Raw genomic sequence first — 27,226 nt, 5'->3', positions numbered from 1 at the left:
GACCGATTCTCCGTTAGAATAAAGACACTCTCTAGAAGTGAGAGGGTTTTAGAAATAACCATGTAAAGAAACTTTGAATTCATCAAGCAAAATCATGGACCGGTCATGAAATAAAGGACGTCATCATCTTTGTGTATCTGTGTCTTCTGTGTTCATCATTACAACGAGAAAGGTAACGGGTTTATATGATATGCACAACTGTCAAACGCACTATCTCTCGGTCTATCTATCAAGATATTCATAAATCTCCTCTCATTGAATTGTTTCTCTTGTAGTAACATGTACACTGTCGATTATATATATATACAGAACTGCCTCTCTCTCTTTATATGTACTCTGTCTCTATATCTTACCAATGTCTCCATCTCTTACAACATCAACATCTTAAGACATATGAACACTCAACACATGAACACAACACTAAGACTGTCCTAAGATGAACAACAACAACAACAATACAGAATATACGTCATCTTCATAATACCCAGTATATAACACAAAAGACATGACTGCATCGGGTTTCGTATATACTGGAAAGGTTATAGGAAGTTTGGGATGAAGCGTGGTGGGAAGTGATTTGAAGAGGTAAGCATGGTAATGAAGAGGTATGATGGAATGAAAGTGTCATGATAACCCTAACGCCAATGCAACATAATCGTCCGCATTTGGTAGTCATAGACAAGATCTCAAAGAGGTGGTAAATCGTACTTTCTACTACCCTTGAACATGTGAAATATGACAGAGAAGCAGAACAAGAAATATAACAATTATTAGTCTTGGAGATAAGACTTGGGATTAAAACCCAAATAATCCCGGCGGGTAGTTGGTTCACTAAGTGTATTATCAAGTTGTTTGTAAGCCGTTCGGAAAAGCTACAACTCCCAGATGTGTTGGGCGGCCTTCAGACTTCTGCTATTGCAGGTACCACCAAAAAACCCTTGATCTTTGAAGCTTCTGGTTTGAAGCCCGGATTGAGGAAAAATTCTCTCAGAAGGAATCCCATTTCTTTTCAATTAAAAACGAAATCAGGATTATTATAATTATTAGATTGAAAATGGTGTCGAATGAACATGGAATCTGGTTGACATGGCAGAACTTCCAACCCAGGACATAGGAAAGAAAGATAAATCCCAACGAGTAAATAAGTAGTATTATTATTGAAAAGGAGGATGTAGTAATTACACTCTGTTGGCCTTGGAGGTAAGGCGTATTCTTGAGATTAAACCCCAAGTATTCCCGGTCATAGTAGGTATGCTGGGTGTGGAAAAAAATCATCTGGAAGGACATTTGAAAAAACTAGGAATTTCTGATGTTTTGGGCGGTCTTTAGCTCTCTGCTATTGTTAGTATCATCAATAATCTAAGGAAAACTCTGTATTATCCCCTGATTTATCGGAGAGGGACCTATGTCTTCAGTGGTGTGCGTGCGTCCGTTAGTCCAGACTATTGCCAGATAACCGTCCATTAATTTTTCCTAAAATTTTGCCACAAATTGTATTTCATTAAATAGATGTGCACAATAAAAAATAATTTTTTTACAAAAATTCCCGTTGTGCCCCCAGAGGCTCAAAAGAGGTCAAAAATGCTTCAAAATGGCCAAAAAATGACACATTTTGCCCCATAACTTTTGATCCATCAATTAGATTTTTTTGAAACCTGGCCAAAATGTGGAGCCGTTGTTCTTAATACGAATCCAGTATGGGTGACCTTGGCAAAATTCTGGTTCGCGTCCCCGGGGACTTTTAGTGCTAAAAACGCCTCTTTTTGTGGCTCTTTTTTCATATTCTCAACAAAAACTTGATGTCTGACTATATAGTGGTTTTTCACGGTGATCAACTCAAATATATATGTGTTAAGGCCTGAAACTGCACCGTTATCTATTTACACTGGCATTCGGTGTCTCTAGGGACTCAAAAGAGGTAAAAAATGCCTCCAAATGGCCAAAAATGACACTTTTTGCTCCATAGCGTTTGATCCATCCATCAAATTTTCCTGAAACTTGGACAAAATGTGAAGGCCATTGTTTTTAATATAAATTCAGTGTGGGTTACCCTAGAAAAATTCTGGTTCGCATCTCTCTGGGACTTTTAAGGGCTAAAAAAACATGCCTTTTTGGAGCTCTTTTTTCATATTACTCAAGAACTTGATATATATGTCTATATAGTAGTTTTTCATGGTGATGAATTCAAATATACATGTCTTAAGGCGTGAAACTGCATCGTTTGTCCATTTTCACTGGGATTCGGCGTTCCCAGGAGCTCAAAATGGGTCACAAATGCTCTAAAATTGCAAATAATTACACTTTTTACCCCATAACTTTTGCCCCGTCTGTTAGATTTTTCTGAAACTTGGCGAAAATGTGAAGGTTGGCCCTTCACACTTCTCACATTTATCATTTCTTCACTATTTTTTGTGGCGTCATTTCACATGCAGCACAAGAGGGGGACCATGCACACACGGCTTATTTTTGGAGCTCCTAGTTTCGAGCCAGGATTGAGGGCAGTCCCCTGAGTAGGAAACCCATCTCTTTTCAGGGATCGTCTTCAAATAAAACCAGAATCATTATTATTATTATTATTATTATTATTATTATAAAATAGAAAAACTTATTATTTGGTCATCTAATTTGCATACATGCTTGTTGTATGTACAGAGACACAGATGTAAATTAAATGACAACATTGTTAAAAGAGAGCCACTCTTTCTGTAAATACTCAGAGAGACTATAAAAATTTTAGAAAGTGGTTTAATCAACATAGCGTGAGGGGTAAGTTAAATATATGGATAACTGGGAGAGAAATGGACGGGGGGGAGAGAGATAAGTAACTTGTACAGCTAATTATGAATCACGATTAATTAGCACAAGTAAAACTAATTTTGTGTTGCAAATCTATCTCAATCCCAGAATCAGAGTACATATAAGCATCTACTATCGGAGGGGGGGGGGCACCCAGCTTGGCCCGATTGTAAAATACACTTAAATATATTTTAATTTGTCCAGATTTCGTATATATTATTATAGACTTGTGTTTTCAAAAGTAAAAAAAAAAGGTATTTGGGTGACATTAAATAGGATTGAAACCGAAAGCAAAACTGTAGCATTAAAGCTGGTGACGTTACCACGATACCAACATGACACACATCTGAAAAAATAAACTAAGATGAATGTAACAAAATGTACAACGATTTTTTCAGTTTTTACCCCTTTAAAACTATTTTAACCGGCTAAAGACCCATAAAAGAATGGGCCATAAAAAATCCAATCATTTGAGGCCCCTAGCGCTGCTTTGCGATTTTTAGTTTCGGAAGAGAAAGAGTTTGAAATCATGGAGACAGACAGACAGACAGACATAGTGAGTTTTATAAATTAGATTTTGTATATGGGAAAAAAAAGCCTTAGGAAAACCAACCTTGATTAACTCACATTTAGTATAATAATAGATACCTTATCACAGAACGATGTTCAAATACTAAAGCAGAATAATTATAATCAACATACTTAATAGAGCTATGACAAGGGAATATTCGTGTCATTATTTTGACTCTCGAGTATATATCAGTTAATATCTTATATGTTTTTAGATAGGATCATGAGGTTCTTGATTGATTAACTGTGTCTAACCGTGTCGAATATATACTTGAGAGTCAAAACAATGATACGAATACTCTCTTTTCACAGCCCTAATAATTAGTAAACAAAAGAAAAATTTTGTTAGCCAAGTTTCTTCTTTGGGAGAAAATAAATCCAAAAATCCATTTTCCTGAGGTCTTTAGCTTTCATTTTATACTTTGGTATTATGCAGAGTGTTCGTCAATGTCTGGAATGAGTTCCCCAATAAAGAGACTAAGTTTCTCTTGCTTGTCATATATTCATTTTACAGTAAAGCACATATTCCAAAATATTGACAGAATTCTTTTAAACAAAAAACAAAAAAACTAGTATGTTATTATTCGAAGAAGCCAACTGGTTGCAGTTGTCATGCAATTCAATTATACATTTCTTGAATGTTTCCCGCTATGACAAAACAAGAAGACTTAAATAACACGAAACTCAATAACTTATATTCAATCGCCAGCTTAGCCTTGTACCGACATTTGTATACTAGCTGGTGTATGTTTTTCTGTATAATATTATAATGAAATTTTTTCGTTTTATTTTTTGTGAGGCAGTACCGAAATCTGCTGTCACACCCAGGGTCTGCCAGCGACCACCTGATTGCACAAGATCATAACATTCTTCAGCCCATCCAGGTACAGTTTCATGTTGACTTTCAAGCTGACTTCGAAGATGTGAGGTGGCATGATGTGGCCCTCCCTTGAAACCACAGGAAAGACTATAACCGTGGCCGGAAACTTTGTTTGCATCACCCCGAGCATGTCCCTGTTATTCCTGGCAATCCAGAAATGTATTTTGAGGGTGCTGGCAATGGTCCTATTGTCATAACTTGGATCAGTAGAGAGCATGAGTTGTAGAGCGGCGCATCTCCGATCTTGCGCTTTGAATATTGTGTCACTTTCAGACATGAGAGAAAGCTCTTATCGCTCTTTGGATTTGTACACAACTGGCTAACTGGTAGATGGTTTGCAACAAAGAAAGGAAACTGGTTTTCATCAAACGAACTGAATCAAGTAGTCTTTTCTCGGGCGACAATTTTATCATTCCAACCTGTAATTAATAAATAAATAATGTTGAGTTACTAATCTTATAACATACCAACATTTCTATTTAGATCATAAAAGTTAAGCGATTTAGAGCCTGGTCAGTATTAATTGGGTGACTATTATTGTTTCCAGTCATCCCGAACTTCTTTTTACCATTAGAATTAAGCAGTCCTGATTCAGGAGACGTGTGGTTGGGGATTGTGCAATTCCTACTTCACAATTACGTGCGCAGCAGTCAGATTTCTAACGGATAGCTATTGTCTCTCAAGATTGAACAAAGGTCACGATGACATATTAAACCTTTTAAGTTAACATAGCTGAACATAGAAAGTGCCTAAGAAACTATTCAGTTAATAAAAATTAATGATAACTATTTTATATCTTGTTTTTTTTTGTTTTACGTTTTCGGATATATCTTTCCCTTATATGAGTCTGCTATTTTGTGTGTTGTATCATCTATAATCTAAATATCACCTGTCTGTTTAAATGTATGTATGTATGTGTGTGTGTATGTATGTATGTATGTATGTATGTATGAAGCGTTATATAGAGGCGACAGATTTTCATAAGATCGGTATCGTTTTGAAGCAGGATCCTTCGGACGACAAATATAAAAAATGTAGCTAAAAACATTAATTCCTTTACCCTCAACTGGCCACTTTTTTACAGGGAGGGGTCGCTTTTTTCGCCGATATTTTCGAAAGTCATCCCCCTCTTTTCGATTGACTAATCTTAATTTAAACATTCTTCACTTCCAGTTTGGCGATGGGCGCAACAGCAAAGGTGCCACGTTTTTTTTTTTCACATTCTTTTTCGCCTTCACAATATGGGTTCGAGCCTGCCTGTCTACTACAACTTTTTTTTTTTGCTTAACACACACCTCCAAACACCCGGGCAACGTCACGCACCCAGACTAGTTTATAATGTAAATTTCACCTGTCTGTTTAAATGTATGTATGTCTATGTACGTTTGCCTTAAACTTGCGACAGAGATTTTCACGAGATTGTTAACATTTTGAAGCTTGACGTCTCAGATGACAAATATCGAAAAATTGGCCAAAAACTTTAAGTTCTTCACCCTCTACTGGGCAGTTTTCTACAAGAAGAGGTCGATTTTTTGCGAGCCATTTTTGCAAGTCATCGTATCGGTTGGATTGATTTTGCATAATTTTAACGTTCCGAACTTTCTGCCCTATCATGGAGTAGCGGTAAGTCATCGGGTTTTCTTTCCCTTTCTTTTCCGCCTTCGCATCACGGGTTCGTACCTGCCTACTACCACTTTTTTTTTTTTTTTTTTTTTTTCAAATTTTGTTTTGTTCAATGCACACCTCCAAACACCCAGGCAACGCCGGACACCCATGCTAGTTATATATAAAACAAAGGAAACAATAACAGTGAGAAAAAGAAGAATGAATTCTCGAGGATATTCGATTTAGAATCATTTTTCTGAAACAAAATATTTGTAGTCATCATCCAATTTTTGCAGCATTCAGTAAATCGTATGTCACGTGGTATGCCACACTTTCTTATCGATACAAACGAAAGTGCAATAGTTACTCTACTTTGTAATCCCCTTGATTCCGTAGCAAAGGACATTTTAATCTCACACATTTTCTGATTATCTTTTTGCACGTGTTACAGTTTCACCTCTTGAAATTAATACAATTCTAGCTGAGATCTGAAACATAAATCAAATACGCATATTTTTTATTGGTGACACAAAACTGATATGAAGAGTCCATTAAAGTTTTATTAAGGCAACAGTATAAATAGTCTTAGTTGTATTGGATCCAGCATGTCAAGGATTCTTTAAGCAATCCTGGACAACGTCGGGTCTCCCTGTTAGTAGATATCTAAAAATATGCACTAAGTTACTTTGGGGAGGCGTATGAAGCTTCCTTTTAGTGCACGTGGTGGTTCCCAACTAGAATTGATTCGATTAAAAAATGGGCGATTTTACCGATTGATGGCAATAAAAGTATTGGAAATGTAGAAGGAACATTCGATGATCCTAATTCAATCCTGAATAACTCGGGTCTCCCTGCTAGTTGTCGATACAAACGGAAGTACAATACCAACCTATTGCTATTTTGGTAATTCCCCTAGTTCTGTAGCAAAAGAAACTCAGATCTCAGATTTTCTGCTTAAAATTTTACATGTGTTCCAGTTTCATCTCTTGAGATTAATACGATCCCAGGTGACATTTTTATTATCTGGAGAGACACAGATCCGAACAGATATCAGATGATGCCTTGTCCATATTGTGTTTCTTTATGATATGGACATGCATTCAGCTATCGACACTGCCAAATTCCACCTGACACTTGGTTACATGGATAAAGTAACATTAAATATTCTCTGCAATATTCTAATAGCTTTTAAGATTTGTTTAATATATGTTATACATTAGGGCACCAATTCGACCAATAATGATTGCTATTTTTTATTTTCAAAAGAAAGTTTGAAAAGATCATTTAATTTAAAAGCAAGTTGCTCTTTCAATACCAAAACCAAAAACTTAGAAAATGGGATTTTTGCATATGTAACACATATCAAATACATATATTTTTTTTATTATTGAAAAAAAAATTGATATGTAGTAGTATTTTAGTGTTATATAGTTATTATTATTATTATTATTAGACGATACCACTTGTGCGCGTATGTTACGTGAGTTCTTATTAGTAAGATATGAGTCTTAGTGAGAGTTCTTGTCTTATTACATATGATGTTGTATCTTAGAGAGAGAGAGATGTTGTTGTAATGACATTTTATACACAGACATATAATAACAATACAATTTACCTTTTTGTAGAAATCACAAACACAAAGATGAGCTTTATCACAAAACACATGCTGAATTTATTTCCTCACGACCGGTCGTTCCATCACCAAGAATTCAAAGTTTCACATTTTAATTTCTGAAGTGACGTCTCGCTTCAGACGTCTGCCTGTCTCTGAGTTTTCTCACTGACCGTCTCCCCTGACTGTCTCTCTGACTGTCTCCGACTCTCTCCCGACCAACTAACTCCCACTTGCTATATTGAGAAATCCATGCATCCCGGCCACGTGAGCAAAATTCACGTGTTTCAACATGCGCGACTTTGCACGTTTTCGACATTGATTTCCCAATAACCTATTTTTCTTGTGTTGTTTCCACAAAGGAATTTAACCTACATATCTAATTTATTTAACCATATTTTATTATCCAATTCTTTTAACAATTAAATAGTTTATTTATTATTTATTTCATCCGAATTAACAATTTACTGGACATTCCATTTAAACCTATTGTTCTTTAAAACTTATGTCCAGGGTTCGATTTATGCTTTCTCTTATTTTCATTTTAACTAATCTCTCTATTTTTATACTTACATGAACAGGGGACAGCCCTTATCATGTAACATTAGTAGTATTGGATCCAGTATTCCGAAAATTCTTCATGTAATCTGGAACCATGTCGGGTCTCCCTGTTCGTAGATATATAAAAATATGCACTAATTAAATGAAAAAAAAAATTAATTTTGATAGACTAAAATAATAATAATATATATATATATATATATATATATATATATATATATATATATATATATATATATATATATATATATATATACAGGGTATCCACAAAGTCTGACTACATTATGTAGCCAAACTTTGTGGGCACCGTATAGATTATGTATAGCCAGACTTTATGGGAACCCTGCATATATATATATATATATATATATATATATATATATATATATATATATATATATATATATAAAATTATTACTATGATAATTTTTTTAATACCTGTGCCACACTTTCATCCTTTCAGGACTCTATCAATGCAGGGAGTTATGATTTCAGCTGGTTGGGAGATTCGAACCTGGCCACAAAACCATCTGACTCTATTAGCAAGGAACAAGTCTGGCTACATAATCTACACGGTGCCCACAAAGTCTGGCTACATAATGTAGTCAGACTTTGTGGACACCCTGTATATATATATATATATATATATATATATATATATATATATATATATATATATAATTCTTGTATGGATTGGTTTCCTAGAGGTAAATCTAATGAAACCCATGTGATTATTAAAGAGTGCTCAATGGAGGACAGAGCTGGTATATATATTCTGTTTATTATACAAATATTATTGGTTACATATGTGCATACATGTTTCAGTCGAATCCTAATTGAAGGAGCCCACCTCATCAGACCAAAAAAAGGAGCGATAATGAAAAGAGTCAAGGTTACATTCGCTTTTTATAAGATATTCGGGTGTGGTTTCCACCTTGCAAGAAAGTTGGATGTATACTTTGTGAATGTGAGCAGTAGGGGTTTCGAGGGAGGTGTGGTAAAAGTAGGGAGTAGGGGTTGTTGGTGAGGGTTGAGGGAAAAGGGTGCAGTACGATCTCATGTGATCAAGCTGTAGCAGTAGTGGGGTTATTGGTATTATTTTAACTTGGCGGTTGTTTATTGGCTTAAGTTGATCTGGAGTAATATGATGACCTCATTGCTGTTTACTTCCCATCTTTGGTTTTTATGGTTGTTTTTTCTTATCTGGCAGCAACTACATTGTCCATCTATCTTATTAAATTCTATTTACTTATTTATTTATTTTATTCCTCGCTTTCTTGTTTCGTTCATTTGCTTCTCGTTTTCAAATTATTTATTTGTTTATTTAGAAGATATATGTCCATATGGTTAAATTAACAACCAATGAATAGATATATTATTATTATCTATTTATATGATTTAAATAAATCTGGTTTACTAGGAGTTATATTTTCCACTCTGCCGCTGTGTCTGAAGTAATTACCCCAACAAATGTTTTCAAATCTATATATAAACTTAATTTCGATTGTTATCATTCCTTTATTTGGGTTGTTTATCTTTTTCTTAATACTAGAGTATAAATATATTTTATAGATCTATTTGCTTCGTTAGAGAAATAGGTTTTCCCGGCCATATGCATGCAAACGGGAACATAATAGCATATATTTGTCTATATTGGTGGATTCCAAAGCCCTCTAGTTAGAATACTTAGTTATCGTTTTGGGTCAATTATGCGGTTGTTTCCCTATGTGACATTGCTTCACAATAATACCTTCACATAGGTATATATCAACATTCCAATTACAAGCCTGCTAGACTCTTAGATTATTTTAGTTAATCGTTTTTGTGTGTTTAATTATTAAGTATAATTATTTAATTTTCGGTTTTTGAGCAATTACCGACCCTTTCCGTATGCTTTATTTGTTTTTATTTTTGCATTCACTATTTCGTTGGACAATTTGATTCAATTTTATATATTTCACCGATTACTTAGGCTTAAAAGCTGTTACTTATCATATCCACACTTTTTTTAGAACTGAATAAACGCTTAGAAATAAGTGAAAACGCCAAAATAATATACAGATAGGTTTTAAAGTAAATTTCATTGGCTGCGGAAACACTTATTTGTTATATATTTGTTTTTTTTACCACTTTTACTTTATTTAATTTTCTTTTTTTTTGACCGATTATCGAGGTTGCACAGACGCTAATTTTTTTTTTGTCCTTATTTATGAATGTTATCATGATGTAATTATTACGGTATTATTTGGAAAATCCATTCTTCATGCAGAATGTAGGGTGTTTTTTGAGTATTTTATGTTAAAAATGATGACGTAAAACTGGGATTTATTTTATGAATTTTGATGGAAGAATTGAAAAGAAGACGAAGACTTGAAAAACAAACAGAAACAGCCAGGACTACTACCACTAATTTCGATCACTCTAAAGAGTTAATATACAGTGAGAATCCCTAACTTCGGAGACTTCTGTTTTTACTTTCTATTATTATTGTCATGGACCCTTTTTGTAATATTTTTATTCATACTGATTTACACATTCTCTTAATTGCTTTTTTAAGAATCAAACAGTACCTGCAGATTATCGCCCCAAACCAGCACTAATCGCCGGTGAAAACCAGATTATTTCATTTTGACCATGGCCGCCAGTGTCTGCAATTTTACAGGGACAGCAGTGGCCACCAACAACAACCATAGCTTAATTTTTTTTCTGAGAGGTGTGTGTGTGCGTGGGGGGGGGTCAGCGGGCAACGCCGGTTTACAGATCCTGCTAGTTTTCTATTTGAACAAAGTTAGAAAAATAGAAGTGATACGATTTTAACTCAGAGAGAGAGAGAGAGAGAGGGAGAGGGAGAGAGAGAGAGAGAGAGAGAGAGAGAGAGAGAGAGACAAACAAGCAGACAGACAATTTTTGGATGTTAGCTTTGTACTTTTTAAAAGTATCTTTCTTTGTAAACTAACATCATTCTCATTATTTAGATTCTTCAGACTGCTGTTCTCATTTTTGTGAAAGGACCCGTTTCATCTCTATATAAATAAAATGAACTCATTTTTTCGCGTCTGATTTTGACCTTAATAGGATTAAAAATCAAGATATTTCATGCAAATATAATATGCACAAACGGCAGAACAATATCTGAGGTGTGTTATAGGCTTATTATTTCTCAAATTCCTCGATAATCTTAGATTTCTATACTTTTTCTGCTGAGAAGTCACGGCCAAAATCGGTCAATGGAAGTGGTAAAATATTTTCTCTCTAATAAATTCCTCCTCCCCCTGCCACCACTTAACACCGTTTGGGGATCGTTCACAAGGAACAGTTGAGAAGAGAACACCGGTTTGGCTTCGTAGTTCTTTCATGTGAAGTTATTTAAAATCACTAAACTAAGCTGCAGTGCTCTGTGGCGTAGTGGTTAGCGTGATGGACAATTCACATTATATTTTCACGTTCGCGCCAACCTACCGGAGTGTTTTTTTTTTTTTTCCTAAACAACTCGAATGGACTTTTCTTTGTGGCCGAACTGTTAACGTTGCAGATGTTTTTTTGTTTTTTTTTCACACTTTATTTTCCTACTTTTACTCATGACTCTGGGTTTGATCCTTCCTACTTACCTACCATAAAATTTTTTAAAACTCCCCCCCCCGTCCCGGAAACAAACACTCGGGCAACGCCGGGTACCCCCGCTAGTAGTGAATAACATAATTGGTACAATTCAGTTGTAAGTTACACTCTTCTTGAGCTTGAAGGTTCAATCTTCGGTGCAGGCGACACTCAAAATACAATTACGAATTACTTAAGACTTCTCCTAAATCATGGCTGATGAAACAAAAACATACTTCTCCTATGGATTAAATATATAGTTTTGTTCAAAATTTTGTGTAGATTCCCATATTCAACAGAAAGATTCCTCAGTTAGAGAAGATACACCTGAAGAAGGTCGGAGGTTGTATCGACCAAAACGTTGTTCAAATAACACTCAAGATGAAAACAGTATTCCAACGTATTTAAATAATACAAATAATTAATCCTCATCTAAAAAATTAAAAAAAAACATAACTGTATCCTGATTCACACACTTTAACTCAAGTTCAATGACTGACTTAACGTGTCCTGTTTTATTCTAGTGTCTTATATTATTATCCATGTATTGGCTTATAGCATTTTGATTTACTTTACATAGTTTTGTTAAAATTTAGGAGACTAACTCTCTTTACTAACTGTATATTGGTATCAAACAAATCCATCTTCAAAAGTTCTTTTAGAATTTTGGTATTTGCTGAAATTCTACATCTATAATTGCAGAGCTCTGCTGACAAATTTATCTTTAGTTGACCTTTGACAACTAAATATTTTCGTTTTATAACTAAATAGAAAAGTTACTAGCCAAACTCACGTGATTTTTGGAATATGATATCTTCGTTCCATGACGAGTATATATATATATATATATGTATATATCATAAAGATTTTTTAGTATTTTTTATTTTTAAATAAATAATTTTAAATATGTATCGGATTTTATATTTTGACTTGAAGGTATAAACACTCATAATTGCATCAGATATTTTTAAAACAGCCTTTGTTAAAAAACAAAAAAAACTTCTATTGTTCAAATAATTTGACTTTGTTCGTTTTATTAAAAAAACGCAAAGAGTGAAAAAGCATTTTTCACCCAGTAATGAGCTTTGGAAGATTGTTGGTGAAAAAACACAATCGCCAAATGATCAGCGTTTTATTATTCCTAGTTGCCACTTGGAAAAATCACTCACAAATGCGACTGTTTCACTCGCAATGTAAAGCCCTAAATATCTAAAAAAAATTAGAGATGATACCCTGTCTGTTACAAATAGATTTTTTTGATTAGCAACAGAGTTTTATTCTGGAGTGGCTGGTTTCTTTCATGAGGTCAGAAAGTTAAATACTCACCCATATTGGTTTGAGATGCAGGTTTCTCTTAGTACATTTTGTGCTTGGTCATAAAATTACTGAAAAAAATATCTGTATATCATAAAGATATTTAAGAAATATAGGAAGTGGACCTTGGGTTTACTTTTGGCAGCTTCGTAACATTCCTTTTGTCGTTTAATCTTCACATTCTATGAATTATATTTCTTACAAAGAGAGAAGAATCGCTGTTTTCTGGGATAGAATTTATCCATTTAATACTTATCGTTCGCTAGATTTATCTTGAATTAGTATATTTTAGCTCCATACATCAAGTGGCTTCATGCCTTGTCTGAGGTGATTTCTGTGAAAAAAATAAATATACTAAACTGAGGAAATGCTGCTCAGAACACTTTTTCTTGCGATGACAATGTACAAAATCGGCTCTGCAATATAGTGGGAATGATTACTTCTGGTCCCTACAAACCCTTTGCTCACAGAAAAAACATTATTAATATTTCTGTACTCTATCGTTGTTTTCTTAAAAGGTGCTTGACTGAGCTCCAATATCCGGTTCTTCCTTGCAAGATATCCATAGCAAAAACTCATCGATCTACCACCACTGTAAAGAACTTTGCTTCCTACCCCCATATACCTAATATCAAATAGAATCTCCATGAACAGTTTTTCCCCCAGAATCTCTCATCTGTAAAACACATTAAAAAAGTACTTTGTAACAATCATATGACAATAGAACTCTTTATTCTAATATGTGCATACAATCCATTGCGTAATAATAAATTATGATTTGCTTGGATAAAAGCAAACACATTCAAATTCGCTAATTTATGCACAGGCAATTAGTACATTACTGAGATGCGCACTTGTAACCTACTGATTTCCATGCCAAATACGAGAATTTGATATATATATTATTTTAATTGGAATTCATTATTGAGATGAGTATTGTTTTATTAATTTTATTTATTGTGAACCATTATTCTCATCTTTTTCTTAGTTATTTCGTGACGTTTCAGCCAACTATTCCTCTGGCCTTCATCAGGTGGTCACAAGAATTTGAGTTGAGAATTCAGTAGAGACCAACGTAGCATTTCCTGGAATTACATACTATTGATGCATACCAACCTGGCAACTCAACTTACATGCTTGCGTTCCAGTTAAAATAAAAGACACGTTTATATTATTGTAGGGAAAACGTTTGTGTTTGCATCTGATACGTGCAGACATGACCGACTCTACAAAATGGCTACCTCTTGTCTTGATACTCAACAGACGCCACCAATCTTCATATTCGAATCCAATGTAAACAAATATTTGTCATAAATTATCCTCATAAGTAATTCAATTTTGTTCGTTCAATTAATCGTTTTCAATCCTCTCATTGTATTCTTCATCATTTAAATGATCTCAGCCATTATACTAGAGTGGCTTTACGCCTTGAAAAGTGGTGATTTATTAATAAAAAAATATTTTTATGTTTAATCCTATATTTTTGTGAATTTTAACTACATGTAAGGTTTTGAGATTATTAGGTCATAATAGGCTTTCTAGTCTAAGGCTATGTAAAATATGCAGTCTATGATGGTGACACTGATGCATAGGCGTCGTTGAAAAGTCAATGTCATCTGTCATCAAATATAAATCTTGAGATCGATTGGTCACATTAAAAATATGTTGAAAGCATAATATAAGGTAGACAGTCGAAAGGTTTATCAAAAGAAAAAAAAGATGGTTAGACAACGTGTGTAAATGGACAGACATCAACACATACCAAACGAACACTTGGCCCCAAATCGCAAGGCTTTGGGAGTGGGGAGGGACACTCAGCCATGTTAGAGCGTATTCTGCAGTTAGCAGAGAAAATGTTTAATACTAGTCAATTTTGCAATTGTGCAAAATTGCATGAAAAACTAATGAACCAATTTGGATAAATTCAGAAGCGTAACGGAATAATGGATTAATAGAATGACAGATTAACAGATTGTGTGAAAGATACAAACTTTTTTGATTATCACTGAGGATGTATAATAATCCTTGAGTAGCTTTTGGTCTTCATAAATGGTGATACATTAGTAAAATGAAAAAAAAAAATTAAAAGTAAGAAAAGGAATCCATGAACTTTTTAACTTAAAGTCTTGTGGGGGAGGGGTGTATAGTGGCTAAGCTTTTAACAACACAAACTGGAAACCTAGATGTAAAGAAACACATATTCAACAAACCCATACCTGAACTTCCGTCTTAACATCCTAGGAAAGATGATTTTTTTTTTTTTTTTTTTTTTTAACTTTAAGGCTTTTTTTAATACCTAGCAATTATTTCCCACGATTGCTGGTTATTCTCTGTAACTACTCTATTTGCTAGCAGTTTTCAGTCTTTAAAATGCTGACATACTTTTTATTAATACTATACACAATTAGACTTGTCGTAATGTTCCATCATCAAGTCGTCGACAAATAATCTATTCATGTTCTGCCAAAGATGAAATGACAGTTGCATCCTTTACAGACAGAAATCATTTCTCAGATCTTTTGCTTGAAGTTTTTCTAAGAACCAAATTCGTATTTACACCACATATTTTCTCGCCTTTGTTGCTTTTTATGTTCCTGCTTGCTTAGTAATTAGTACCAATGTCAAAAGAAGATTTTCTCTGACTTTATTTCATCGGTACATTTTTATGTGTACGGCTCAGTCTTTCGGTTTTAATGAGCAAAGTTACTTTATATTCATCTCGCCTTCTATCCTTCCTTTAACCCTTCACCCTTTTTAGTGTTTATTTTGCAGTCCGAGAAAACGTACTGTTAAGCTATACACATTGCGAATGATGAAATCAGTTTTACATGCTTTTCTTCCGACATTTATTTTCGCTCCAGACATGGTGTAAGAAGCCGACAAAAATGAAAATGATTATCGCAAAAATAGGAAATACCTATTGACTTTAGTCTTGAAAATAAAATACAAGGTAGGAGGAAAACAGTCAGTAAGAAGAGAGTTCTCTAATATTATACTTCTTGGAAACAAACTACTAGCATAAGAAGCTGTATTACAATAAGATATCAAAACAGCAAATCGATAGAAATCACTAGACCAATGAGTCAAACGAGCTGAAACAAATGAAGTAGAAAATGGATCAAACAATTATGAATAATACATCCTATAATAGTATTTATAGAAAAAACTGAGACTAGCAACATCACGTCTATGAAAAAGAGGTTGTGGAGAAAAAGAAAGGGTAGAACCAATTAAATTACAAATATATGTCTGCACCTTATCAAGAACTTTCAGTCAGATGGGATAGAGATTCATCAGCCCAAATGATTGCTTATTTTCTATTCTGCTTGTGATCTGTAACTTTGTATTAAGTTGTTGGTATTCTCTATAAAATAATCCTTCTTCTCAATTTATAAGATCGTTAGCCCAATCTTTGTGTTTAAGGGAGGGGCTTATTACATATAGTTTAAAGCAAAACACTTGTCCTTCGATTAGAGAATTATTCTCGCATTTCTTGAAGCATCTTTCCTTTGCTCGCTGGTTTGCAATCGAAGACTCAAGAAACACAAATAGAATTTTTACTGCTCACTTTTTCTGATGTTACAATGTTTTCTCACACTCTTCTGCTTACTGTGAGAGTTTTGCAAGCCCAAAGTGAGATCCAATACTAAAAACAAGTCTTTACTTTTTCGTTACAACATTCACAAACGTATGCACGTCAACTAGCTATTTTTTTTTGGTTGGTTTTTGGTATCTATTTAGTTGTTTGCTTTGCATAACTGAACTCAAAATCATAATAAAATCTCATAATGTTGTATTCGAATTCAATCAAGGTATTCTCCACTAGATTTCAAAACACAATTAGTATCATGGTAATCTTTCTTGGATAGGCTAAAAGTTTTTTTTTTTTTTTTTAGGAAGGAGGAACCCAAATGTCAAGTTTAAAAACATGTGAAGTGCCTTCAATAATTTTTCAGACTTTTGTTTTTATACAGGCATTTAAAATTGTTGTAGACTCATCAAAATTTGCTATATTATTGCTATACATCTTATGAGATAACACCAATTTTTATGATTACAGGTTAAAATGAACAGCTACAACAGGAAATGGAATATTCCCTACTAAAACCTGATTGTCATAGCTGGTAAATTTCAAAAATGCAATATGGACGCTTTAGAAGAACGATATGCAATAAGATTCGGTTTTAAACTTGGGAGAAATCCCAGAAAAACGAATGGAATTCTTCAGACTGCTTTTGGGCCATCTTGCATGAATTGAGCATCAGTTTTTGAGTGGCATAAGAGATTCAAGGAAGGCAGGTAGTCTTTGAAGGCTGTGGGAAGAGTAAGGAAGTAAAACCACCAGAATTAATTGGCCAAATAAAGAATTTCATGTATAAGGGCCGTCGTGTGTCTATAGAGACAATAAATGCACAGTTTGATGTCAGTGTGGGAACTATAAACACAATTTTTTTGCAAGGAACTAAAGGTGTGGAAGATTTGCACAAAGTTTGTCCCAATGCAGCAGTCCACCACTCTATCCTTGTCACAGGCTATTTGACCAAGATGGGCGTCAAGACAGTTCCTCACCCTCCCTATAGTCCACACCTTGCTCCCTGAGATTTTTGGTTATTCCTCAAGCTAAAGGAAAACCTTAGAGGCTGTCATTATGAGACAACTGAGGAGATGAAAGGTGGTGTGACAATGGTCATTGACACACATACACAAGAGAACGTCCATGGAGTCTTCCAGGAATTGTTGGAATGGTACAACAAGTGCATTGCTGCTGGAGGAGATTACTTCAAAGGGAACTAGAGTTTTACGTGTGTACTATCAATAAAAGTGCCCATACAAAAAAGTCTGGAAATTTATTCAAGGCACCCCATAACAGAGTTTATGCATTTCTTTTTCCACACTTGATTTGGAAATCTTGAAAATGTCTTCGATTTGTCTGGTTGTCAAACGGCAATCTTATTTAGATATGGCTTTCACTTGATCACAGTGAATAATCTTTAGTAAGAGTAAGGAGCATCACTTTCTGAATTTTTTTTTTTTTAAATGAAACAAACCATTTCTGGCATACCTGTAATAAATGTCATAGCTTTATCTACATTTCTTTAGCTTTTTTTTTTCTTTTGTGTCGTAAAAACATCAGATGTCGATAATGATCAACTTGATCTTCCATTTCAAGGCTTGCAATACAAGCCAAAACCTAAAAACATCTATGCTTGAAGACTTATTAGACACCTAAGCGGTCACAATTGACAAAACAAGAACAATCTGCCCTCGTGGATTAAATGAAAGGTTTAGTTGAAAATTATGCATCGGTTTCCAAGTTTGAAAAGCTGCACCTAAAAAAGGGTGGAGGTTACATTGGCTGAAACGTTGTAAAATGACAAGCAAGATTAGAATAATAGTCTGAATAATGTAAATAATAAAAAATTACCAAACATCTAAAGAAAACTTAAACGAAATCGAGTGTTGACGCTAGAAAAAATATTTTATTTTGTGACTCTGAATTGTTCATTGGCTTCTAGTTTCTGATTAATATTTTCTTTTCTTTTTTTTTTTTACATGGGGGGTCATCACTTATCAAGGCCCGAAGGCCACTCAGGGATAAGGGTTATTGTGTGTACAGTAATCAATGAGATAGTATGTGTGAGTTACCCCCATAGATTCAGAATTGCATTCATTGTTCAGACACTGATAGATTTTCAATTAAGTTTTTTCAATTTCTTCCTCCTATATTTCACGTTCAAATGACAACGGCTTGATCCATAATAATTTCTATTATCAAAACAGTGAGGAAATGTATTGGAATTAAGAATTCCTGAGCGTTTCTAAACATTGCATGTTGTGCAACGGTTTTTACATCTTTAAAAAGTGTCCAGTAGAAACGTTTGTATACACATCATGTTAACTATATCTTATAGGATCGTTACCTACCCATTAATGGACTCTTCCAAATACTAAATCGAGAACCAAGTACTCTCGAGGGAATGGACCGTGGTTTATCATGGACAGAGCCTGTCTCTTTAAATTTTTTCATCCATTTAACAATGGTGTTCCTATGAAGCGCTTTTTTTTATTGTATTCAATTCTAAACTTTCTTTGTACAGCAATAGTAGATTTCAATTCAGCCAACCAAGGACACAGTTTACTTTTTCCTCAGTTGAAGCCATGGGATCAAATTGATTCTGAAAAACAAAAGAAAATATTTTTTACTTATCTAAAAATTGTTACACACTTAAAACTAGATACATGAAACTTTATAACATTTTTTTACAGATTATTTTTATCACAAATATAAATAAAGTTATGCATTTTTTAAAGTGCACACGAACTTTATGGACACCCTGTATATATATATATATATATATATATATATATATATATATATATATATATATATATATATAAGCAGTAATATGTTGCTACACAGTCATGAGCATGTTTTCGGTCAGCTAGTTTTTAGAAACTAGAGACCTCTTCAGGCGATCTTGCCTATGTAAAAGCAACATCTAGCTGACGGAAACATGCTCATGTAAAAAGAAATAGATATACCTTGCTCTACTTTGGTATTGAGCACTCTTGCATTAACCTTGTTATACTTCACTTGTTACCTTAGCCTAAAAATTAAATATATATATGAGAGAGAGAGAGAGAAAGAGAGAAAGAGAGAGAGAGAGATAAACAGACAAGAGTAGTTTGCTTGAAGCATTGTTGGTAAATAGATATGGAGGAGTATAAGAAGATTATAGCAATGCAGGGAACCAGCTCTTATATTGGTGTGACATATGTAGCAGACTCCTTCCAATCTTCATGCCGCTGGAATGGTTCATTGGAGAAACAATCGCTGATGTACATCATTCTAGTGTCATTGCAGGAGTTGTCAGAATGTTGCTATATACAACCTAAGACAATCAAGGTTGACTCCCTAAACATGTAGTGAAGGTAGAGAAGGTTTCGGATCAGTTTTTCTGTTCTTAAATGAGTTGTCTCCCCATATACACAAAACACTGGTTTATATATAGACATTTAACAAGAAAAACGGTTTGGACATGCTTTACAAGATATTGTTAATTTTGTCAAACTTTTTGAAATGCATGAGACCGATTTTTACAAATTCTGTGAAAAGAATAAAAATAATTAAATTGCTGGAAACCATTTATCATTCTAAACTGATTTGTTAAATTGCTGTAAAAAAATACGGAATAAAAAATATCCAGTAAAAGTGAGAAATTAAATGAAAAAGATGAAACAAAGCGAAAATTCACACAAGCAAAACTTGTCGATTCAGACAATTTATAAAATCATTTTTTTTTAATATCGTTTAAATGAAAACTACCGTTAAATAATTCCTAAAATCGTTTAAAAAACAAGGAAGTACAAAAGATTAAAAGAAAAACTTAATAAATAATAGTATTTAATATTTTCAAAAATATTCCTCATAGGTTGGACTGTTGTTATGTTGTTAATCTACGAGAAACACCGGAAACTATTAAAATGGTCAATTATTATGATCGTTGTAATATTTGAAAACTAGAATGTTATCATAGCAAAATAAATATTTACAGAGAAAATAGTTTATGGTAAAATGTTAGTAAATTAAGGGACGTGAAACATAAAGATAATTTTAAATAGATTGACCTCTAAAGTTTGAAGACTCTTACGTAGAGGTCATTTAAAAGTGACGTGGACTTTAGTGAGAGTTTTGGGAAAAAGATACAATGATTTGTTGAGTCAGATTTTGGAAGCGTGAGAGAGAGAGCAGACAAAGAAAGATCAAGAGAGAGAGAGAGAGAGAGAGAGAGAGAGAGAGAGAGAGAGAGAGAGAGAGAGGGCGACTCAAGTTAAACGGTAATGGCTCTCAGTAGAGGAGATCAAAATTCGTTAGTCTGGGACCAGGGACAGCTTTCCAATGGGCAAACATCGGAAATAAAAGTTGCAGAAAAGACAACGCGAGATTTGTTGATTTATTGGGATTGAACATTCTTTGCAGCTGTTCTCGAGGATCCGTCAAACAAGGTCAAGGAGAGACCAAGTATGTTTCTTCGATTGGCCCGATGTTACAACCCAAGGGAACTGTTATTTGTCCGTTTTTATTACGTGTCTGTTGTTAAAACGTATCTGTTGTCATAAGTTTTATACCACTAGACATTACATGAGTTAAACATACGTACGTAATATATACACCCCTCCTTGTCGTACGGAACCCCCGACAACACAACACTGTGTCGTAAATGATTCCTTCTAGTGCCGTATACACACAGTCATGCAGATCCCCCTTCCCTGCAACGCAACACTGTGTCGTAAATGGAATTACTAACTACCATTAGCAATAAGACAAAACTCTTCATAAAATTTAACAGAAAACTCTTCATTATCTTTTTATACATATTATATTCAAATATAAACATTACAATTTAACTTTCTAGTGTGTTTTTTTACTAATGCCTTACTGATTACAATATCTGACTGTTGAAAAAAAAGTGATTTAGTTTTGTTCCTTGTTTGAAGAACTTTCCTGTCTTACCACAATGAAGCAGTTGGTTTGAGGCTAGAATCGGCTATTTAGAGGAGGAACCACGTGATTACCAACATCCCTAAACAAAGTGTTGCTATGGAGCCAACTGGTTTTGAAAGTAGCACATCTTGGTTTTCAGTCCATGGCGTTATCTTTTCTATAGTCAACTTTCAATCCCTAATATTTGGCTGAATTGTCTTCAGTCATTTTCTTTAGTAGTTCCAATCCAAAGCGATAAACACTCTGAATAACGTTGAATGCATTTTGTTGATCGTTCTGCTTTTCAAAAATGACAATATTATATATTTTTATTAATAAGACACTTCTCATCAAGCCCGAGCACCAATGAAAGTTGAGAGTTAAGAGCCTTTGAGATGACGGATGTTAAACATTTATATCATATTTCTTTTAGTCTGTCTGTTCGTCCGTTCCACTTTTTCTTGAAAACTACTAATCTAGCTAAAATTTTATATGAACTTTTGTTATAGTAAAGTGTAGCTAACTAAATATTATGGTATCCGTTTGATGCACAGTTATAGATTAATGATAATGAGTTTTTAAGTAAAAAATGAGCACTAATTTATCCATATTTAACCATCAATTTGGTATCAAGCGCTTATTCTAAGTCAATGGGCTATAACTTTTGCCTGCTTTTAATGGGCTAAAAAGTCTAGTACTTAGGGTAATGCATAACGTTTCAAATGATTTAAACTAACAATTAATATTTTGGCTTATACGTTATCACATTATACAACTATCATTTTGTTTATAAATTATCAAATTATACTATTATAATTTTGTTAATACATTATCACATTATACAACTATCATTTTGTTTATATATTATCACACTATACAACTATAATTTTTCTCATACATTATCACATTGTACAACTATCATTTTGTTTATACATTATAACATTATACAATTATCATTTTTTTAATACATTATCACATTATACAATTATCATCTTGTTTATACATTATAACACAATTATTTTGCTTATACATTATCAATATATACAACTATCATTTTCATACATTATCACATTATACAACTATCATGTTTTAATACATTATCACATTATAGAACTATCATTTTTTAATACATTATCACATTATACAACTATCATTTTTTATACATTATCACATGGTACAACCATCATTTATTTTTTGTACATTATCACAATATACAACTATCATTTTGTTTATACGTCATCACATTATACAACTATCATTTTTATACATTATCACATTATACAATTATCATTTTTATACATTATCACATAATACAACTATCCTTTATTTATACATTATCACATTATACAACTATCCTTTATTTATACATTATCACATTATACAACTATCATTTATTTATATATTATCACATTATATAATTATCATTTTTTATACATTATCACATTATACAACTATCATTTTGTTTATACATTATCGAATTATAAAACTACCATTTTTTACATTATCTCATTATGCAACAATCATTTTGTATATATTATCACATTATTCAACTATTATTTTCTTTATACACTATCAGGATATACAACTATCATTATTGTTATACATTATTAGATTATACAAATATTATTTTTATTTATTATCACATTAAACAACTATAATTTTGTTTATACATTATCACATTATAAAACTATAATTTCTTATACATTTTCGCATTATTCAACTATTGTTTTGTTTATTATCACATTATACAACTATCATTTTTTATTTATTATCACATTTAACAACTATTATTTTTTTACATCATCACATTAAACAACGATGAATTTTTATACATTATCACAAAATTTAACTATTATTTTGCTTATATATTACCACATTAAAAATCTCTCATTTTGTTTACAGATTATCGCATTATAAAACTATCAGTTTGTTTATGCATTATCAAATTATACAACTAATGTATTTTTATGCATTATCACAATATACAACTATCATTTTTTCATACATTATCACATTACACAACTATCATTTTTTATACAGATTTTACAACTGTCATTTTGTTAATACATTACTACATTATGCAACTATCATTTTATTCATCACATTATAAAAATATAATTTCTTATACATTTTCGCATTATTATCGTTTTGTTTATTTATTATCACATTGTGCTACTATCATGTTTATACATGACCACATTATACAACAACAAATATTGTGATAATGTGTTACATGATAAAGGCTGTCCCCTTTTCATGTGAGTAAAAAAATAGGGAATTAGTTAAATGTAAACATGAAATAGGATAGTCAAGGATTCGAACTTGCGAAGCTAGATTTGGAATTTAGAATTCCAATCATAAGTTAAAATAAACACAGAATGTTATTATAAATGGAATGTCCAGTAAATTGTTGATTCTGTGAAAATATTTAATAAATACAAATTTGGCTGGAAACTATTTACATTCTTAGAAAGAATACGTAATAAAATATGGGTTACAGAATTAGACAAGTAGGTTAAATTCCTTTGTAAAACAACAAAGAGAATGGGAAATTTCCTGGTCGTCAGAAACGGTTTTAAAAACGTGCAAATCGCGCATGTTGGAAACACGTGAGTTATGATCACGTTTACCAGACATACATGTGATTTCTCAATATAGGAAAGAGTTCGAAGTTAGTTAGGGGAGTTAGATCAGTCAGATCAGAGAAGCAAAGAGGTTCAGACCGATTCTCGGTTCGAGTCAAGGCACTCTCTAGGAAGCAAGAGGTTTTTAGGGATAACCATGCAAAACTTTGAATCCCTGAAATACAGAATCATTTCCGACCGGTCGGAGAATCATCATGTTTTTTTATAACTGCCGTCTTTCTGTGTTTATCATTACAACGAGAAAGGTAACGTGTTTATATTATATGTACAACTGTCAAACATAAATGCCAAACGCACTCTCAGTCTATCTATCAAGATATTCAAAAATCTCTTCTAGTTGAATTACAGGCTTGGTGCTCTTGTAGTAACATGTACACTGTCTATTATATATATACAGAACTGTCTCTCTCTTTATATATACCCTGTTTATGTTTCCAATATGTTATCTCCACAAACATGAACGCCTTAAGATATATGAACACTCAACACATGAACACTCCTAAGACTGTCTCTATCACTCTAAGACTCTTACTAACATGAACAACAACAAATATATAAGTCGTCATCTAAATAAGAACAATGTAACATACACTCACATTTGGTACTTTCTTTTAAAATACCACCCATTACATAACAAATGTATGAAATATGATGGCTGTATAATGTGATAGTGTATATAAAATGATGGTTGTATAATATAATAATATAAAAATATATACTCTATGGCTGATTGGGATAGCTTCTGTACATCTACCTCTGCATTCCATATTTAAAAAGGATGTGTCATCTATAGTGTCAGACCTGACTGAATGGTTAATTGTAGACATAGACCGATTTATACCATTCAAAAGATTCCAACAAAAACCTAACAACCAGCCATGGTTCTCTCCAGAATGTGCTGCTGCCATCGCGCACAGAAATCACTTTTTCCATAGCTACCAACGTAATACATGTACTGAGACCAAAGTTGCTTTCAGGACTGCCAGCAACAACTGCAAAAGAGTAATAAAAAATGCAAGAGAGCTATATGCTCAGTCCGTTAAATCCAATGTAGCTGAGTAGCGGCTTGGTTCCCACGAGTTTTGGCAAATAGCAACAGAACATAAGCACGCGTTCTATCCCAACCATCATAAATGGACCTGAGGTCATCTCGTCAGCGTCAGACAAGGCCAAACTATTTGCCAAGAACTTTGCAGCTAATTCTGCCCTATGCTACCAAGGCCATCAACTTCCTGTATTTCCTCCTATAACAGACAACACGCTATGCAACATATAAATATCTGTGCGTGAGGTCGCCAAGCTAATCAAGAACCTTGATTCCAGTAAAGCAACTGGCCCTGACGGCATTCCAATTTTAGTGCCCAAAAAGCTTCAACCAGAACTTGCCCCCATACTTACAAAACTGTTTAAGTGTTGCCTTAAGGAGAAGTGCTTCCCAACACCCTGGAAAACCTCATCAGTATGCCCTGTATTTAAGAATTCAGGTGATGTCATCTCCTTCTCAGTACAGACCAATAAGTCTCCTGTGTGTCATGAGTAAGTTGCTGAAATTCATATTAAATGCAGAAGTAGTCAATCACCTCAGCAGAAATAACCTTCTTAGTGACATGCAATATGGTTTATGTTCGCCTAGATCTACAGCAGATGTGCTAACGGTTATATCTTATAGGATTAGTGAATCTCTTGACAAAGGCTTCCGTTCTAGGGCAATTGCTGTTGACATATCAAAAGCCTTCGATAAGGTATAGCATAAAGGCCTACTTCACAAGATTTCCAGCTACGGTATCACTGGAAATGTTATCTCAATATTTAAATCATTTCTCTCTGATAGTCTCATAAGAGTAGTGGTTGATGGGCAGAAATCAGAGGCCCACAGTATTAATGCTGGAGTCCCTCAGGGATCCATCCTGGGCCCAACTCTCTTCCTGATTTACATCAATGATCTCCCAAAACACATACTTAAATCATTTGTTGACATCTATGCTGATGACACGACCATCTATAGCAACACATCAAAGGCCGTAAATGACAGAATTCTCTCTGTTTCTCTCTCCTCTGATCTTGAGTGCACGATACAGTGAGGGAAGAGGTGGCTGATTACTTTTAATGCATCTAAAACCAAGCTCTTACCTTTACATCATCAACGCTCTGATTCCTATCTGGCATCAATTGAAGTGGATGGCTCTCGTCTTGGGGAGGCTCCATGTTTCTGGGATTGACCTTTACTCCTGATATGAAATGGAACACGTACATCAAGTCAGTTGCCAAGGTTGCTGGAGAAATTGTAGGATCCTTCTACTGCTCCAGAAGGTATCTCACTCCTGATGCAATTCTCTATCTATATAAAAGCCAAGTATGTCCAAGGATGGATTACTGCTGCCACATATAGGCAGGAGCTGCTAAAAACAGCCTATCCTGCCTTGACAGAGTACAAATATAAAATCTCTAATACTAACGATCACTATGATACTATTCCATTGATTACTGTACATGCAATAACCATAATCCTCAAAGTGCTTCCGGGCCTTGATAAGTGGTGACTACCATGTAAAAAACCCCAAAAAACAACCATCATTTTTTATACATTATCACATTATGCAACTATCATTTTGCTTATATATAATCACATTAAACATAAATCAGTTTATACATTATGACATTATAAAGCTATTATTTTGTTCATATATTATTATACGTTATAAAACTATCATTTTTTATGCATTATCAAATTTTACAACTATCGTGTTTTTATACATTATCACGTCATTGAACTATCATTTTTATGCATTATCACATTATCTAATTATCATTTTTTTATACATTATCACATTATGCAAGTATCATTTTTAATGACTCGTCTCATTATACAACTGTCATTTCTCATATATTATAACATTATATAATCATCATTTTTATGCATTATGACATTATACACTTTTTTCTATTTTTTTATACATTATCACATTATTTAACTATTATTTTGTTGATACATTACCACATTGTACAACTATCTAATTTTTATACATTATCATATCATACAACTATCATTTTGTTTATACATTATCATATTATATACCTATTTATTTGGCTTATAATATAAATATTAAGGGGCATATTTTAAAAATCTATTACAATGGTGAGAAAAAATTTGAATGTGTTAT

The sequence above is a fragment of the Euprymna scolopes genome, chromosome 9, assembly GCF_053919585.1.
Source record: "Euprymna scolopes isolate OS-2025 chromosome 9, ASM5391958v1, whole genome shotgun sequence".
Taxonomy (NCBI): domain Eukaryota; kingdom Metazoa; phylum Mollusca; class Cephalopoda; order Sepiida; family Sepiolidae; genus Euprymna; species Euprymna scolopes.
This window is presented reverse-complemented; position numbering follows the sequence as displayed.